Genomic DNA, 16,896 nt, shown 5'->3' with positions numbered 1-16,896 from the left:
AATACTCCTTGATGCTTGTTCTCATTGATTCCCTCTTTGAAGGGCAATACATCCAGCGATAGCATTTTCTTGACAGACATTGGTCCAGAAGATTTGTAACGGGGAACATGAGTGGTATGATCTGCTCTCATTACCACAGAAAGAAGCTTTCTGTTTCAGTCAAGATGAACAAGTCTTTTATTTCCTGTCTTCTTTTATTACTTCACCAATTTATTAAAATCTTTATATTCTTCATATCCCTGCAATGCTTTGAGTTCTTAGGTCAGTGACTCATACCTACAGCTATACAAGAGCAAACCTCTTTTATATAAATGGTTTAATTTTCAGGCTGACCATGTAATTTTATTGTTCTTCAAATGATCTGTGCTTCTCTAGATTAAATGAATGCATTTCTGGAAGGTAAATGTGTTTGGGCTCAACAGACAAAGCTTTATGTCAGGTTACTGCCAAAGAAGTCTACACAATATTGTCTCAATAAAAAATGAGAAAGTAAAAATCAGTTAGTCACAGGTGTGCTACACCTTAGATCTGCAGAAAAGGCATCATAAAATTATGACATTGCAAAAGTAGTTCTTTCAGTACCAGTTCAGGAAACTTTAAAAGAGTTGGTCACACCAATGAAATAAGTATTTCTTTTATGAAAAGAACAGGCAGTAAAAAGTCAGAATTACATTTCTAAGTTAAGTAAATTCTAATGAATTATATCAGGTCCTGATGTTTACAGTGCTCCTTCTTGTGTAAATGGTGCTTTGTCTCACGTGTACTTTCAACACATCTCTCTGTCAGTCTGCCTTTAACTTCAGTGCAACAGCATAGAGTCTACCTAGGTTCCTGTTCCACTTCCACCAAGCTGACTCACAGGTTTGTGAAAGAAGTAAAGATATATATGTGCTTTCCACTCTCTTTTTTTTCATGGTTATATACCTCTGATACACACGGGAAGTTGGATTTCAGTAGACAGATGCATCCAGGTCAGAAAAATATCATTTGCTTTCTCATCCTTCTGCATTTAAAATCCATTTTAATCCTACTTTTCTACCAGACAAATCCTGGCCAAATCTGTTTTTCTAATATTTTGTAGAACGTTTTCTTTTGTGAATTTTCTAATGGAGACAGAGATGAGCAATTTCTGAACAACTAGATGAAGTTGTCTTTGACTGTTACAAGCTGATATTGAAGTTGCAATGGTCCTGGTAACTGTGCAGATGATCACCAGTTTAGCCTCACCACGCATCTGAGAAGTCAGTCAGCATCATTGCTGTGTTGCTTGGGAAGATGAGAGGCAAACTCCCTGACCTAGCATATCTACCCTGGCCTTGTTCATGGCAGGGGTCTGCCTCTCTGTCTGAATCTATAAAATGAATGGAACAGCCATGTTTCCACCTTACAGACTGTGGAGGCACACTCAGTAAAAACCAGGGGATATTATAGTAGGGGAGACTGCATGAGTCCTTTAAGGAGGACAAGCATCTCTGTGGGCCTGCAGCAGAAAGCATTTGCCAAAAAGAATCACCTAGTGGCTTTCCATGGTGGCTTGACTAGATCAGTGCACAAGGGAAGACCTATGGATGTGATTGATCTGGACTTCTGCAAAGTCTTCACCATAGTCCTTCACAACATCCTTCTCTCTAAATTGGAGAAGTATTGTTTTGATGTGTGGACTGTTCGGTGGCTAAGGAATTGGTTGGAAGGTCGCAGCCAGTGCTCAATGGCTCGATATCCAGACAGACGCCGGTGACAACTGGTGTCCCTCAGGGGTCCGTACTGGGACCGGTGCTGTTTAACATTTTCATCAATGACTTAGACAGTGAGATTGACTGCACACTCAGCAAGTTTGCAGCACCAAGCTGAGTGGTGCAGCTGACACACCTGAAGGAGAGGAAGCCATCCAGAGGGACCTGGACAAGCTCGAGAAGTGGGCCTGTGTGAACTTCATGAGGTTGAACACAGCCAAGTGCAAGGTCCTACATCTGGGTCAGGGCAACCCCCGCTATCAATACAGGCTGGGGGATGAAGGGCTTGAGAACAGCCCTGCCGAGAAGGGCTTGGGGGTACTGGTGGATGAAAAACTGGACATGACCCAGCAATGTGCGCTTGCAGCCCAGAAGGCCAACCGTATCCTGGGCTGCATCAAGAGAAGTGTGGTCAGCAGATGGAAGGAGGTGATTCTGCCCCTCTACTTTGCTCTGGTAAGACCCCACCTGGAGTTCAGTGTCCAGCTCTGGAGCCCCCAGCACAAGAAGGACATGGAGCTGTTGGAGCGGGTCCAGAGGAGGGCCACAAAGATGATCCAAGGGCTGGAACACGTCTTCTCTGAGGAACAGCTGAGAGAGTTGGGCTTGTTCAGCCTGGAGAAGAGAAGGCTGCAGGGAGACCTTATAGCAGCCTTTCAGTACCTGAAGGGGGCCTATAGCAAAGCAGGGGAAAATATTTTCAGCAGGGCTTGTTGCAATAGGACAAGGAGTAATGGCTTTAAACTAACAGAGGATAGATTCAGACCAGATATAAGGAAGAAACTTTTTCACCATGAGGGTGGTGAAACACTGGAACAGGTTGCCCAGAGAAGTAGTGGAGGCCCCGTCCCTGGAAACATTCAAGGCCAGGTTGGACAGGGCTCTGAGCAAGCTGGTCTAGTTGAAGATGTCCCTGCTCACTGCAGGGGAATTGGGCTAGATGACCTCTAAAGGTAACTTCCAACACAAAGCATTCTATTATCAGGACTCATCCTCCTCTTTCTTCATCCTCGCCTCAGGATGTGTCCAAATACAGCAGATACAGCCCATTTTTGCAAGCGATTTACATGGATGCAACACAGACACCGTGCTTCTAGTGTACTGTTTTTCCCCTGGCTGTCATATGTTGCACCAGGTAGCCTTCACAAATAGGTCTTGAGAAAGAATGATTTAATGGGATTTTCTGCAAACAGGTATTGAAAGGAAGAGGAGTTTGACACAAATATATTCCTCTCTTCGTTTGGCAGTAAATTGAATTCCTTGATTTTTCTTTTCATTCACTTTTGTTCCGGCAGAGGTCAGTTCTGCCTATGCTGGGAAGGGTAAAGCAGTTCAAGGTGTGGGCACCTGCACACCTAGCAACACAAAGTGCTGGCTGCTTTCTTCCTACTCTCCCATCACAGCTATTAACCAAAGCCCATTTCAGGGCCTCCTCTTAATTGGAGAAAGAAGGTGCTTTAAACCAGATCGTCTATACCTTCTGGACTGCCCTAACAAGCTGCTTGGAGAGCCATTCTTGCTGCTGTTGTGTGGCTCCAAGCCTGTCTGAGAATAGCCTTTAATGTGCAGGGGGAGCAGGAGAGCGAGAGAGCATGGTCCGTCTTAAGGTTAAAATTGCTGAAAGATAGGAAACGCCTGAAGAGGAGGAAGTTGTATTAGATTGGGCTTTCTAATTACTGAACTATTGGGGAAACAGAAATACTGCTGTCCTGTTGCAACTCCCTTCCTTTACTGCTGTATTCAAAACGGTTAAAAAAATGAAGGTCTCTGTGCTCAATAATTTTTTGTCAAAGTTTGTTCTGGAAAAACTATTTGGGTGTATTCACAGATAATTTTACTGCTTTAAATTACATCATTTTGGTGGATGTGAGGTTCACCACAAATATTATTTCCCAGGCTCCATCAGTTACAGTTCTTCAGTGTTAGCTGTTGAGAACACAAGACAAGAAGCTTTTTGTTGCTGAAGTCAGAATGTGCTTACAAAGCTATGTAGTTCTACTGTTTGGTTTACTGATCCTCAGTTAACGTTTTTATTTTCCAGTTTTTAAGTGTCAACATGCATTTCAGGTTTTGCACCTAAATAAAATTCTCCTACTGGTCACTGGAGTTTGAGGGCTGCTCTTGTGAGTGACAGCTCCTCCCACTCTTCTTTCCTCCCATCCTCTTTGGTTTCACAACATAGCCTTTTCCTTATGCCTCCTCCTCCTTTCCCACCAGTACCCAAGGAGGAAACTGTTTAAAAAGTCAGAAGTACTGTTCATGGCAGAATGTTGTATTATATAGCCCTGAAAGTGTGCAAGATGTGTTTATCCTCTTTTCTTTTTAAATACAAAGTTATTGCTACATTTAGAATTTTTGCTAGTTGTCATTAACAATTGAAATGCTTTAGAGACCTTTGAAGATAGAAATTAATGACTGCTTTTCTGAAATTAAATGTCATGCTTTAGACAGAAATCTTTCATGTAACCAGTGATGTGCACCATTGAGACAGCAGCTGCTTATGAAGGATAATGTCTAAAACTCCAAAGAATCTCACTGTAAATCTAGAGTCTGGTTTTCCTCATTCATATTTTTCACACTTTTCTGGTGTGAATTTTTAGAATTTAGCTTCTTAATATTAAAAAACAGGTGAAGTTTCAGCCCAGCTATGCACCTCTTTTCTTTCTTCCATTAGAGAGATTTGATAGTTTGAAATGACTAAATGTGGCCTGGTTATTTCTTACGTGTAGCTATATATAACAAGAGGTGAGTACCACTAGCCTAACATACTACCAGGAGAGCCAACAGACAGTTTCAGTGCAAGATCAAGGATGGGGCTAACGAGCAGCAGACTTGACTTGTTACCTGAGAATTGAGAAAAGGCACACAAATGCAGTAGGAAGGGGTAATTAAGGCGTACCATCACAGTGAACTTGCACTCCGAGCATGGTTGTGTTGGCCCAGCTGCAGCCTTCTGGAGTGTCAGATGAATGTTAACAAAAGCAAGTAAAGCCATTTTCCATCCTAGCACTTGTTTCTTCTGATGGTGTTATCTGTTATAGGTCAAGTTGCTACGGATGACAGCTTAATAGGTCATCTTCAAAACGAGATATACACCCAGAGCTGTTGCTGCTGATTAAAGATCACATAACTAAGCGCAGATGACACATGTGGCTTTTAGATGGCTACAGTGGATTGAGAATTCCAGTGTGAATATCAAATTGTGTCACGATATCATGTATACACAGCTTAGACTGTTGTTCACCAAAGACTGTGCAACTGCTTCACCAAAGACCAAGTAATTTTCTAGAAAACTCTCAGCACTGGGAAAACTCCCATTCTTTGCTGTTACCTGGGGCTCCAGATAGCCCACCATTTACACGTACTTGCTGCCAGTACCGACAGTCATGAGTAGGCTCCACACTTAAGCCCTCCTTACTTGTCTTTCCTTAGTAGCTGTACCCAAATATAGGTATTTTCTAGGTCAAATTTGTCTTTACAGATAGTTCAAAGCACTGCTGACTTTAGTGCCAAAAATAGCTAACAGAGGAATCCTGGGCTGCTTGTCTTGCTGCTTCATTTTGTCATCTGTCTGGTGGTACCTGGCTTGCCCTAGACTGAAGAGAGCCTTGCCTACTTTCCCCAACAGAAAACTTAGGGTCACTAGACCATTGTCAAAAAACTGAAAAGCAAACAAAATACTTCAGCCTGAACCAAGCATGTCTCAAACAAACAGAAATGATGTCTGTATTGCTGAGACCCCTGCTCCCTAGCCCAAGTGGCACAGGGTGGCTGGTGCCCACGATATTCACGGTAACTTCATTTAGAGTGGTGCAAACCCCTGTGCCCACACTGCATGGCATCTAAACACAGGCCCCTGTGGCTGAACGGCATTATTACTGTTTTTCAGAGGTTTTATGTTCAAAATACCTGAATTGGTGTGAGAGCTGACCCAGTGGAATGGCAGTTTGATAGCATAATACCAAGGGAGAGAGATGTTGCATGTCCTCAGACACAGCATGAGGCTTGTGAGCCATTAAGAGCAGAAGGTCTTCTGGGAATGAACTGGAAAAATACTGTGTAGGACAGAAATGTCCCAGTCTGGGTATGATCTCAGCTGCTGTACTTATTTGAAGTGTTCTCCTCAGCCAATCACCTCCAAATCCACACCTGGCTTTTGTCTTAGAAGAAACTGGTTGGTTTGCTCTATAACAGCGTCCAAACAAACTAACAACTGATGCAGTTTGGATGACCAGGAGATAGGGACTTAACAGCAAATCAGGAAAGTGACAGTGTAGACTTACCCACAGATCCTCATTATTAGTAGAATATAGTTGTTTATTTGAAACGTCCTCAAATATTAATTAAAAACCAACCACCCAACCACTGCACACACCCCCAACCCACAACTACGCAAGGCTTTTGCTCTGGATGAAAAGAAACACACATTTCATCTTATCCAAAACAGCAGGGGCCCTTTTCACCACTGGCAACTGTCAGTCTTCAGGTAATTTCATAATAAGACCTGCAGTACAGTCCTTGTGAAGAGTGAGGGTTGGCTGGAAGAAAAAAATTAAAAGCCTTCAGTAAAAGGCAGAGTGAGAATGAGCTTAATTTATAACCCTAATGTAAAAATTCTTTGTGCAGAATTGATGGTAATGATGCCATTATGTTGGGCAAGCCCAATATAGAAGATTGTTTATGTAGATACAAGCATTAGAGAGGACAGAATGGAAGTCATTTCCCTAGGAAAGAAATCAACAGCCTTAAATGCATCTTTTAGAGAGACCAAAATGCTATTAGACTCCTAAAGTTTGACTTCTCTGTTTTCTTGAGGGGATAATGATATTACTTTCTTGTTTCATCCTATACATTTGGATTTTTTCTATGTCATTAAATAACATCAATGTCATATTTTGCTCCTGGCTGCTCCCTCAGATGGCCCCTGGCCCTGGTTCATCCCCTCATGGTGCTGAGGCTGTCCATGGGTCCCGTTAGCAGCACTTGGCTCTGGCTGTCTGCACTTGACTGTGCCCCTCGGTGAGGCAGCGCCCGAGCTGGGGTCACCTCGGCTCCCAGCACGTCCCCCCCTCGCAGAGCAGCGCTGCTCTCGCCATTCCCCCCATGCCCAGGGTCAGGGTGGGGATGGCCGCGTAGCAGTTTTTCAACAAAGATCTGCCGGTTACATCATCTGAACATGAATCAACGCTGTGATACTGCTGAGATATATTGGGATGTACGTCTCTGCCCGGTAGGTCATTTCCGCTGTTAAATTTGCAATCTTGGTTGTTCCTGCTCAAGGGTATTCTTGACAGTTGTTCTACTCAGTTACATTTTTTAAAAAAACTTTAAATTCTAACTGTTTACATTCCTCCTCGACCTTTTTTCACCTGCACACTTAACAAGTGTACAAGTTATTCCCTCAGCTAAACTGTTAATGAATAGATACCAATTATTATTAAACTACTAATTTAAACATTACATAATACCCAGGAGAGTCTCCTGGACAATCACAAGTGGCGCAACAATTTGACGGTAGTTTTTACAATGAGTTATTAGGACCTATTTTCTGAGTAAAGTTTTCCAGACAGTTTTACACACCTCTCCTAGTATCTTCACCCAAGCCACACTCACTGATTTGTGTCTGTGGCAATGTTAGAAGCTTGTCCTGTAGTTACCAGGATTTATTACAACACCAATTGGAGGAAAATACTATGATAACTGACTGGGCTGCATCTGTAAACAATACAGATGTGGTCCACATTTGCCTGGTTGAGATACCAATAAACCAAGGCCTAACATCTCTCCCAAAGATCATCTCCTGATAATAGACCTCTCTGTTTCGGTTGTCTCTCTTTCGGTTTCAGAGCACCCCCTTCTCATCAGTGACTCAGTGAACCACCGTCACTGCAGTGAGTTAGCAAACTTGTGCTCCGTGGGCTCCATCACCACCTACTACAGTGATTTGTCCAAGCTACCTTTGTTCCATACTGAGCTTCATAGATAATCTTATGCTTCATACAAATAAACCAGACAGATTTAATGCTATCAAATCAACAACGTTTATGTTAGGTAAAAAGACGGAAATATGTTCCTTTTCTCCCAGAGGAAAGATCAACAAAATATCAAATTATGGCCTAAATCTATACATCTAGAGACTAATAAATGTGGTTCTGATAGAAAGAAATCATCTGCACTTACAACTGGAAAATGCTTGGTTTTCATATATTGCAGCAGCCCTATGGTAAGTGTCATGCACTGGACTCGGGGGAGGAAAACAACAGCCACGATGATTACTGCTGCCCACACAGAAGGTTTTTCAGTCAGGGCAGCGCTGGTGCTTTCAAGTGAGTGCAATCAGTAGCAATGCGGGAATTCAAAAAAGACCAGGGAACTCTGACAGCTGAGGATGAGGAGAGCGTGGTCTGCCTGAAACGTAGCTGCTGTGAGGTAAGGAAGATGGCAAGACTGGCAGAAAGAGGGAGGGGGGAAGACGCAATGTGATGCCGACGTCATGCCATGCTGCTGACCTTAAGAGTGATTCACTGAGCACCGTGTCCTCTGTCAGAGGTGGGAAGCAATAAGCAGAGAACAGTTGGCATTCCTGTCCATGAAAAGACCCAAGCCAACTGTTCTGCTCTCCTCATTCAGCTGTTGTAGGAACAAACTACAGACAGCTCTAGGAAGGAAGTGTTACTATGGGGAAAAGGAATGAAACTTGATTAAAATAAACTTTCATTCCCACTACTGTGAAAAAAGGGGGAAGAGCCATCTGACTGTTGTCTGTTTGCCCATAATTGTTGTTGCAGACATGACTATACAGTTACAGGTATAGTAATTAAATGCTCATAAATTGTATTTTGAAGGTCAAAAGTTTCTAAAATTGTCGTATTTTTGGTTGTGACTTATAGCAACAGAGTTCAGAAGTTCTCATAAAGTCACGAGCAACTGCCAAATGCAACCACACTTCAATAGGTACAAAGTACCCTTTGGAGGAATTCCTGGTTTTGCATTATCATAAAACAGCCATCAAATTCTAAACACCTCTCATTACTGAACAAGCAGTAGCTTTTCTGGGTTAGATAAGCCAGTTCCAGTCCCTCTCACCTACTCTGTCCAGAATTTACATAATGGATCAGAACTTTTCATGACTCTTCATTTTCGTTTCTGATCTCCTTTCCTCTTTCTTCATCCAGCAAGTCACATTCCCAAACTTTTTTCATAATTCATTGCAACTTTTAATTCATTCATATGGGTTTTATATTTGACCTCCATGAAATGGGCATGTGTGTTTGTGTACATACGCATACAAGCACACACACGTATGTGTGTACACAAGCAGACAGCCAGATCGCCTTCACCTCTCTTTGCACCTCACAGCGACAGTCCTGCTAACAAGCTGTCTATACAACCCCGTACTCCTGTGGCAGAGAATGACTTCTCAACTGTTTAGCACCTGAAGGCATAACTGCTGCGTTTGCACGTGGGCCAGCTGACTTGCTGATTCTTTTTAGGTTCTTTTTGCTATGAAACCTTTCTATTTTCCACTGTCAACAAAAAAACAGTTCAGTCAAAGCCTGAAAAAGAAGCATTGTCATTTAACATAGTGGAGCAATGGTTTCTTACAAAATGCAGTGAATTAGGCCCAAGATTTTTCTAGAGAAAAATAATTTAAAAATTGAATTTAGGTGGCTATATTTTCCACTTTGATAACCCCTGTCTTCAATTTGGGGCTGCTTGCCATTCAAAACTTTCAAAATTCAGCTTGCACTTTGACAAGAACAAACAATGCTTAAACACGTTCGACCAGGCTACTTGCTTGTTTGCTGCTGTACTTTTCCAAAAGACAATATCACAACTAGTGCTTTATAGAAATCCTCGCGTTTTTTGATGAAGCCAGTGACATGGGAGTCCTTAGATTGGGCTTTTTGTGGTGCTGAGCTGTTGATGCTTCGTGGCGGAGCAAGCCATGTTTGCTGTTTAAAACTAGCTCCCCAGCCTTTAGTCTTGGGCTCTCTGCCTCTCTCCTGCAGAAAACCTGCAAGTGCATACACAGAGATGCACAGCGGTAAGAGTCAAACCTAGCTTTTCCATTTCTGAGTAAGCCTCCCAAACTATGCTTTGGTACACTCCTACTGTAGGCAAAGCGAACTCAAAACTGTTTAGTCAACTCCTAGGATGTCTAGGTTTACTGTATAGTAACTATACGCATAGTTTACTGTACTCCCATGTGCTTTTCTTCCTGCAGGAACAGCAGGAGGACTGAGGACATGACGAGAGTGCGAAGGAAATGACCACCAATTCCCTTCTCTTACTCCATCACTAATTTGTAAGATGAACCATCACGAAAGTAACACTTGAAATTCAATATATATAAGACACATTCCCACCATTTTCTGAAATGTGCCCTGGCTTTAATTAAAATGTGAAGCCTATACACCGAAGGACTTGCTCCTTTGCCAGGAACAACTGCCTTGTGCAACTTTCTCACCACGGACATCAAATGTCAACTGAAAAAGTACTTTGTTTTGTTCTTGCATTGAAACTTCTCCAACTTTATTACATGTGGAAACACGGTGTGGTAGCAGAGGGCAACCTTATGTCTCATATGTAAAATTAGTTTGCAAACAACTATAACTAGGGGACACATTTTGGATAGAATCACTTCTTCACAGAATAGCTGCAGAATAATAGATCACATTGACTGATCCTTCTTGCTAAATGCTATGACAAAGTAAATGAGCATTTGGATAAAAATGCCGTAACACTTGAGGCTTGAATTAGAGAGTCTGTAACCTTTGTTTGTGATCATAAATTACAGAGAAACCCTGCAGGCAAGAATGCAACATAAAAAAAAAAAAAAAGCACATCCAAAGCCAAGAGATACAACCCATCAAATAATGCAAATGCATTATATTGTGTAGCTAACGTTAGTCACTTCAGATCCCATAGTACAAATTGCGCCCAGCAGTTTCTAAAGTTATCTCACAGGTTAAACGGACACCCACGGGTGGAAATCAGTCATTTAAAAGACAAAGGTATAAAAAATGATTTCAAGTATTAAAGCTGTCTTAAAGTCAATTTATCTTTCATTTTGAAGTTATGCATTTATTTCCCCTGTTTCTGGGTGAAGGATTAATACTAGGAGCAAGCCACTGAGTCTGGCAGTATATAAGGCTTTTTCCAATTAATAACTTAAAAGGAAATTGAGGCAAAAAGGTGTTGCACTTTCAGATCCAACAACTTCAGTTGTAACTTCTAACAGCCATGCATCAGCAACTTATTAAAAATATCTGAATTTTAATCATTTATGCCTTCTTGAACACTTAAAACAGTGGTATGTCATCCTCACATGGGGAACTGGCAGAAAATTGCACGAGCACCTGAGATGTCGTGTGCAGCGTGAGCCCTTTCTGTCTGTAACCCCAGCTCAAGAGGAATCTTGGTACAGAAAAGTCAGACTGTGCAAGCGGCAAGTGCCTCCTGCGTGAGTGCATTCTGTCAGCCCTTTCATTTGCTGCCTGGATGAAAAACCAGGCAATTTGGAGCTCGCAGGGGGGAAGGAAGAAAGGAAGGAGGAGGAATTCTGCAAGGAAATATGCAAGGAAACTTGCTTATTTGCAGGCAGCAAGAGTTGTAGAGTCCAAAACTTTCGGGAAAAAATAAACAACAACAAACAAACAGAGGCTTGATTAATCTCTTCTGAAGAAAGCAGAATTTCTGAGTTACCTAAAAATCTATTTTAATTATTGTATTAACGTTTCACAGTGGCTTAGAGTTGATTACCTTTTTTTCCTCCTTTGACACTCCAAGAGCTTCAGCCTCCACAATCACAATGAAGAAACTTTTGGGTATTTATGATGGGCTTGGCAGAAATCTGGACTTGGCAGAAATGACACCAAAGAAAGAAGGCACTGTCATGCCTGTGAATGGTAAGTGTGAAGAGGCAGAGGTACCACGAGTAGTGTGCTTACAGTACCTTAAAACAACTGGGTGCAAAGGTCACTGCTGTACCTTTTGCAGTGTTCAAACAGCAATACTCCCAGGAGTCACTAATGCTGCGAGCAGCACTGCTGGCCGGTCACTTAACCACTCGTGTCCTACGGGCAGGAGAAACGATACCCCCTACTCCCATATTCCCATTTAATGCAACCCTGCAAAAAGTTAGTGTGCAGTGTCAGCACGCAGCGGTCTGTATGTTCATGAACAAAGATTATTTTTAGCCCCTAACCAAATTATTTGCCTCTTGGGTCAACAGATCTCAGTATTCAGTGGACAATAAACAACTAATGCATATTCTATCCCATTTTCAGCAATAACAAGATAAACGACGGATGAGCATGAAGTTTTTGGAAGCGGAATTCCAACACAGGCGCGATCACAGCGGTCAGCAGTTAGGAGCAGAAGCGTATGCTGCACGCTTCAAGGGGCACGTGGGGTCCTATCTCTCTCTTGCTTGACTACTGAGGTCCCTAAAGGTGTCTGCCCAAGATTACGTGTTGTGAATCTCCTCTCCTTTTACCTTTCCTCACCATTGTTTGTAGTCCTCTGCCGCTCAAAACGTGGAATCACAAGCCCCGTGCTTGGACACTCTCAGGCTGGTACGGGTGCTTGTGCAGGTGCACACGCACATTTACGTACAGGTAGGTAAACCAATACATGAATGACTTCTTAGAAGGGAAAGAAACAAAATCAGTGAAGAACTACAGAGTCTACACTAAGCTAAGTTTTTCCCGAGTTATACTTGGCATTTTCACTCATATTTTGCTGCAAAGTTCATGTCAGTCATTTTTAGCAGCTATGCAAATGATACTCTGATTTTTCCCTTATTTTATGAGAGTAAGGGAGCCTTTTCTCCAGGTATACATGGATATGTATATATATATTTTTTTTTCAAACTGACATCTCAGTTTTATTTTCCTCAGCTAAATGCCTGCTGGGTTAATACTCCAAGAAGAACAGCTACTAGTAGAGAGCATAAATGTCTATCAAATTATAATATCTAACAAAGCAAAGACAAATAATCTCCCAAAGTTGGTTTTCGTAATGTGCAGGAAGCCTGGAGTTGCCCAGTCTCATAAAGCATCCAGCTAATACAGTGACTGTACAAAATTAATAACCTCTCAAACTGAAGCCTACAGGATTAAAGAGCTATACACATTGTGCAAACTGTACAAACTGCAGCACATTTCTGTCACTTAAAATGGAAATTAAACAATTACAGGGCTTAGAAACACCACTTGATTTGGTTTGGGTGGCCTCGTGTCGGCAGGATCCACAAGTGGAATCAGGACGAGAAGAGAAGACAGTTCACTTGTAAACACCATAAACTAAAGCGATTCAAAGTCTACTTCGATTTTCAGACGCGAACGCCAGCACGCGAAATCAATCAGCGGACAGGACTGCCTCTGTGCCGCGCACACACACAGAGCTACGCCGTCGTAGACAGCCTCGGCAAGAATTCAACTCAGGAAAAGCAAACTCGGGGGGATGCTGCCACGCAAAATTTCATCTACGTTCAGGTTAATAAAACAAGTAAATACATTTGCAAGGCTGGTACGGACGAGGAAGGTTTTCATTCCTCAGTCCAACTTTCGGGTAAAGCAGGGAGAGTCCTGCTCTGTTCGAAACCCCAATATTTCAAGTTCTCCGGCGGCACGAGAGGAGCTAATTAACAAAAACCCAAGGACGACACAATAAAGCCAGCTAAGCCCTAAACACTCACACACATAAGCACACAGCAAGCAAGACAACGAAAAGTTACCTCGATTTACCGTTTTAATTATCCAAGTGCGTGGTCTGTTTGGGCTTGGCTTGCTTTTGGTTTTTTTTTGGAAACGCCGGGAGCTGTTTTCACGAGGACGTGTCCGCGTCCGCACCGCGTCAGGCGCCGGCCCCGGGGCGAGGGGAGCGGAGCGCTGCCCTCCGCGGCCGCCGCTCCCCCCGCCGCCAACGGGAAAGGAGAGAACCCGGGGACGGGAGGGGAAAGAGGGAGGGAGGGAGAGAGAATCCCGGTGCCGCCCCGACCGCTGCTCTGCCCGGAGGGCGGCGGGCTCGCCGGCTCCGCGCCCCTCCGCCGCCCCGCAACTTGCGCGCGCCGCGGGAGCCGCCGGGGCGGGGCGGGGCGGGGGAGGGGCGCCGGGATGCGGCGCGGCGGTGCTCGGCGATGCGATGGTCGGCGATACGCGGCGATACGCGGCGATGCTCGGCCGTGCGCGGGGGTGTGCCCAGCGGCCGGGTGACCATTCCCGCCCCCCCCCCCCCCCCCGCCGGCTCCGGGGCGATGTGCCTTGGGGAGGGGTGTTCCCCCCCTTCCCCCCCCGCGGGGGCTGCCCTGCGCTGGTGTCACCTTCCCGGCTCCACGGGCTGGGAGGAGCAGGGCTAATCCTCGGGGGATGGGTGCTTGGTGTATCCTAAATCGGGTGGAAAGGCTGCTGCATGGTCGTCGTCTCTTCACAGAACCACAGAATCACAGAATGGTAGGGGTTGGAAGGGACCTCTGTGGGTCATCTAGTCCAACCCCCCTGCCGAAGCAGGGTCACCTACAGCAGGCTGCACAGGACCTTGTCCAGGCGGGTCTTGAATATCTCCAGAGAAGGAGACTCCACAACCTCCCTGGGCAGCCTGTTCCAGTGCTCCGTCACCTTCAGAGGGAAGAAGTTCTTCCTCATGTTCAGATGGAACTTCCTGTGCTTCAGTTTGTGCCCATTGCCCCTTGTCCTGTCGCTGGGCACCACTGAGTAGGGTCTGGCCTCATCCTCCTGACACCCACCCTTGAGATATTTATAAGCATTTATAAGGTCCCCTCGCAGCCTTCTCTTCCTCAGGCTGAACAAACCCAGCTCCCTCAGCCTTTCCTCACAGGACAGATGCTCCAGTCCCCTCATCATCTTCGCAGCCCTTTGCTGGACTCTCTCCAATAGCTCCTCATCTTTCTTGAACTGGGGAGCCCAGAACTGGACACAGTACTCCAGATGGGGCCTCACTAGGGCAGAGCAGAGGGGAAAGAGAACCTCCCTCGTCCTGCTGGCCACACTCCTCTTGATGCACCCAAGGATCCCATTGGCCTTCTTGGCAACCAGGGCACACTGCTGGCTCATGATCAACTTGTCGTCCACCAGCACTCCCAGGTCCCTCTCCACAGAGCTGCTCTCCAGCAGGTCCGCCCCAAGCCTGTACTGGTGCATGGGGTTGCTCCTCCCTAGGTGCAGGACCCTGCACTTGCCCTTGTTGAACTTCATCAGGTTCCTCTGTGCCCAACTCTCCAGCCTGTCCAGGTCTCGCTGAATGACAGCACAGCCAGAGACTTTCCAGTCTCTGCCTCATGGGGGGAAGAAGGGGAAGGTCTGTTTCAAGCACCTGACTGCTGTGGGGTTTCAGATGCTCACAAGTGCATGATTGTGGATGAGACTGTTGGCCTCCTCTGAAATGTTATGGCCGGGCTGCGAGGAAGCGGTGCTAGGCTGTGTATGATGTGGTGCAGAGGTGGACGAGTACATGCTTGGCTCTTCTGCAAAGGCAAAAGGGCCACCGACAGAGTCATGTACTTGGAGCAGGAGATTCTGAAGTGAGAGATACCTTAGGGATGTGCTTAGACATGCCTGGGAGGTACCTGATCTGCTGTCCCTGGGCCGAGCCCCCGGCTCTCCAGCACCCACCGACAACTGCACACCAGTTCGGTGCCCTCTCTCTCCCTCTGCTCGGCTCTCAGCACTGGGCCTCGGCACGCAACACGACCCTGTTGGGCTTCTAGCTCATTGTCCAAGGAGGCTGAGCACCACACACACCACCTCTTCGCAAGCAGTGCTTTGAGCTCCCCTTTACATGCTGTTTGCAATTCACTTTCCTGGCACGTATTTTACCTTGATACTAAGTAATCCTGGGTGCTAGTTAGTACTCTTTCCTTTAGCTCACAATCTTTAGACCTCTGTTTACACAAGTCTTTGCTTTTCAAGCAAACCAAAAAAGTGTTTCAGCGAAACCAGCCCCTACATACCATTGTAAACTTTTGTTCCACAAAAACTTTAAAAAGCTGAAAGGACTAGAAGTTTATTTATAATGCTGGTTATTCAAAGTGGTGAAGGAAAACCTTTATAGATAGCAGCTCTAACAACTACCTGCATCACACAGCCACACTGTCTTCATCAGTCTGATTAGAGGCAGTCTCCCGGGATTATTTTGTTGTCTACCAGGTTCTGAGGTGGCCGCTTAGGTCTTGTCTTCTGCAGGCTTTTTAAGTTCCAGTTGTATATGAGCTGAACATAGGTTTTTCTTTGGCAGGTTTTGGCTCTAGTGAGTACAGTCTTCTCCTCCCTCAGCTACCAGTCATGTGTGTCTCCTGCTATTGTTTGAATTAATGAATTTTTAATTATACCACAAGTGTCCTTAGAAATAGCAGAGGTTAAGCAAAACAGTCCTGCTCTGTTCACTGGTCCTAATGAGTAAGAGTTGACTGTTTCTGATTAACCTGTGTTCGCTCTGCAGATTGATACCACTACACTCAGTCTAAGGGAAATACGAAAGCGCCTCCCTAGAACTGACAATTTAGTATATGGCTATTCTGCACTGCCCATAAACCTTTTAAAAACTTTTTTCTCCTAGGGAAAACTGCTCATGTGACATTGACGGTGGCAGAAATTCTCTGGTAATTCCCAAAACACAGTGCAAGGGCATTGGATGTCACAGTGTGAGCAAGCGATCTCTCCAGCTCCTGCTGCAAATATCTCCTCAGGACCTCTTGCTTCCTGTGGTGTTTGCTTTGGGTTTGCTCATTGCTACTTTGAGTGTTCTTTTGGTTTCAAACTGTGGCTCATCCTCAGATTGTACTTCACGATCAAAGCTGCCCCCTACTCAGTGTGGTGGCATCTTGATCAAGTAGTGTGCCTCATAGCAATAGCTTAGATGGTAGCAAGAAGGGTTTTTCTGTTTTGATTAGAATAGGCAGCAATTTAAAGCTTATTTTTCAGAGTAAATATTTTGTTGTGTTCTTTTACATAGGAACAGTCGTACCGGGTCAGGCAGAAAGTCCTTCTAAGTCCATTATCTTCTCTCTGAGGAGAGCTGGCAGTCGGTACATAGGAAAAGAGTGTAAGACCCAGGCAAGTACAGAGAGATCCTTGTCCTGGTACACCCTCCTGTCTTGCTGAAGCTTAGGCAGTACAAGTTCAAAACGCTAGCTATGCCT

At 44.7% G+C, this 16,896-nt stretch overlaps 1 protein-coding gene across 1 annotated transcript in view; it reads right to left on the bottom strand.

Annotated features, from left to right (window-relative positions):
* PDZK1 (PDZ domain containing 1) overlaps window positions 1–13,783 on the bottom strand; it is a 206,388-nt gene extending 192,605 nt beyond the window's left edge. Inside the window, exon 1 of the mRNA XM_075434214.1 lies at window positions 13,487–13,783. The gene's annotated coding sequence lies outside the window, so the exon portion shown is untranslated. The remainder of the gene's footprint in view (window positions 1–13,486) is intronic.
* Window positions 13,784–16,896: the final 3,113 nt, after the last annotated feature.

This window comes from Opisthocomus hoazin, chromosome 1 (genome assembly GCF_030867145.1).
Source record: "Opisthocomus hoazin isolate bOpiHoa1 chromosome 1, bOpiHoa1.hap1, whole genome shotgun sequence".
Classification (NCBI taxonomy): domain Eukaryota; kingdom Metazoa; phylum Chordata; class Aves; order Opisthocomiformes; family Opisthocomidae; genus Opisthocomus; species Opisthocomus hoazin.
This window is presented reverse-complemented; position numbering and strand designations above follow the sequence as displayed.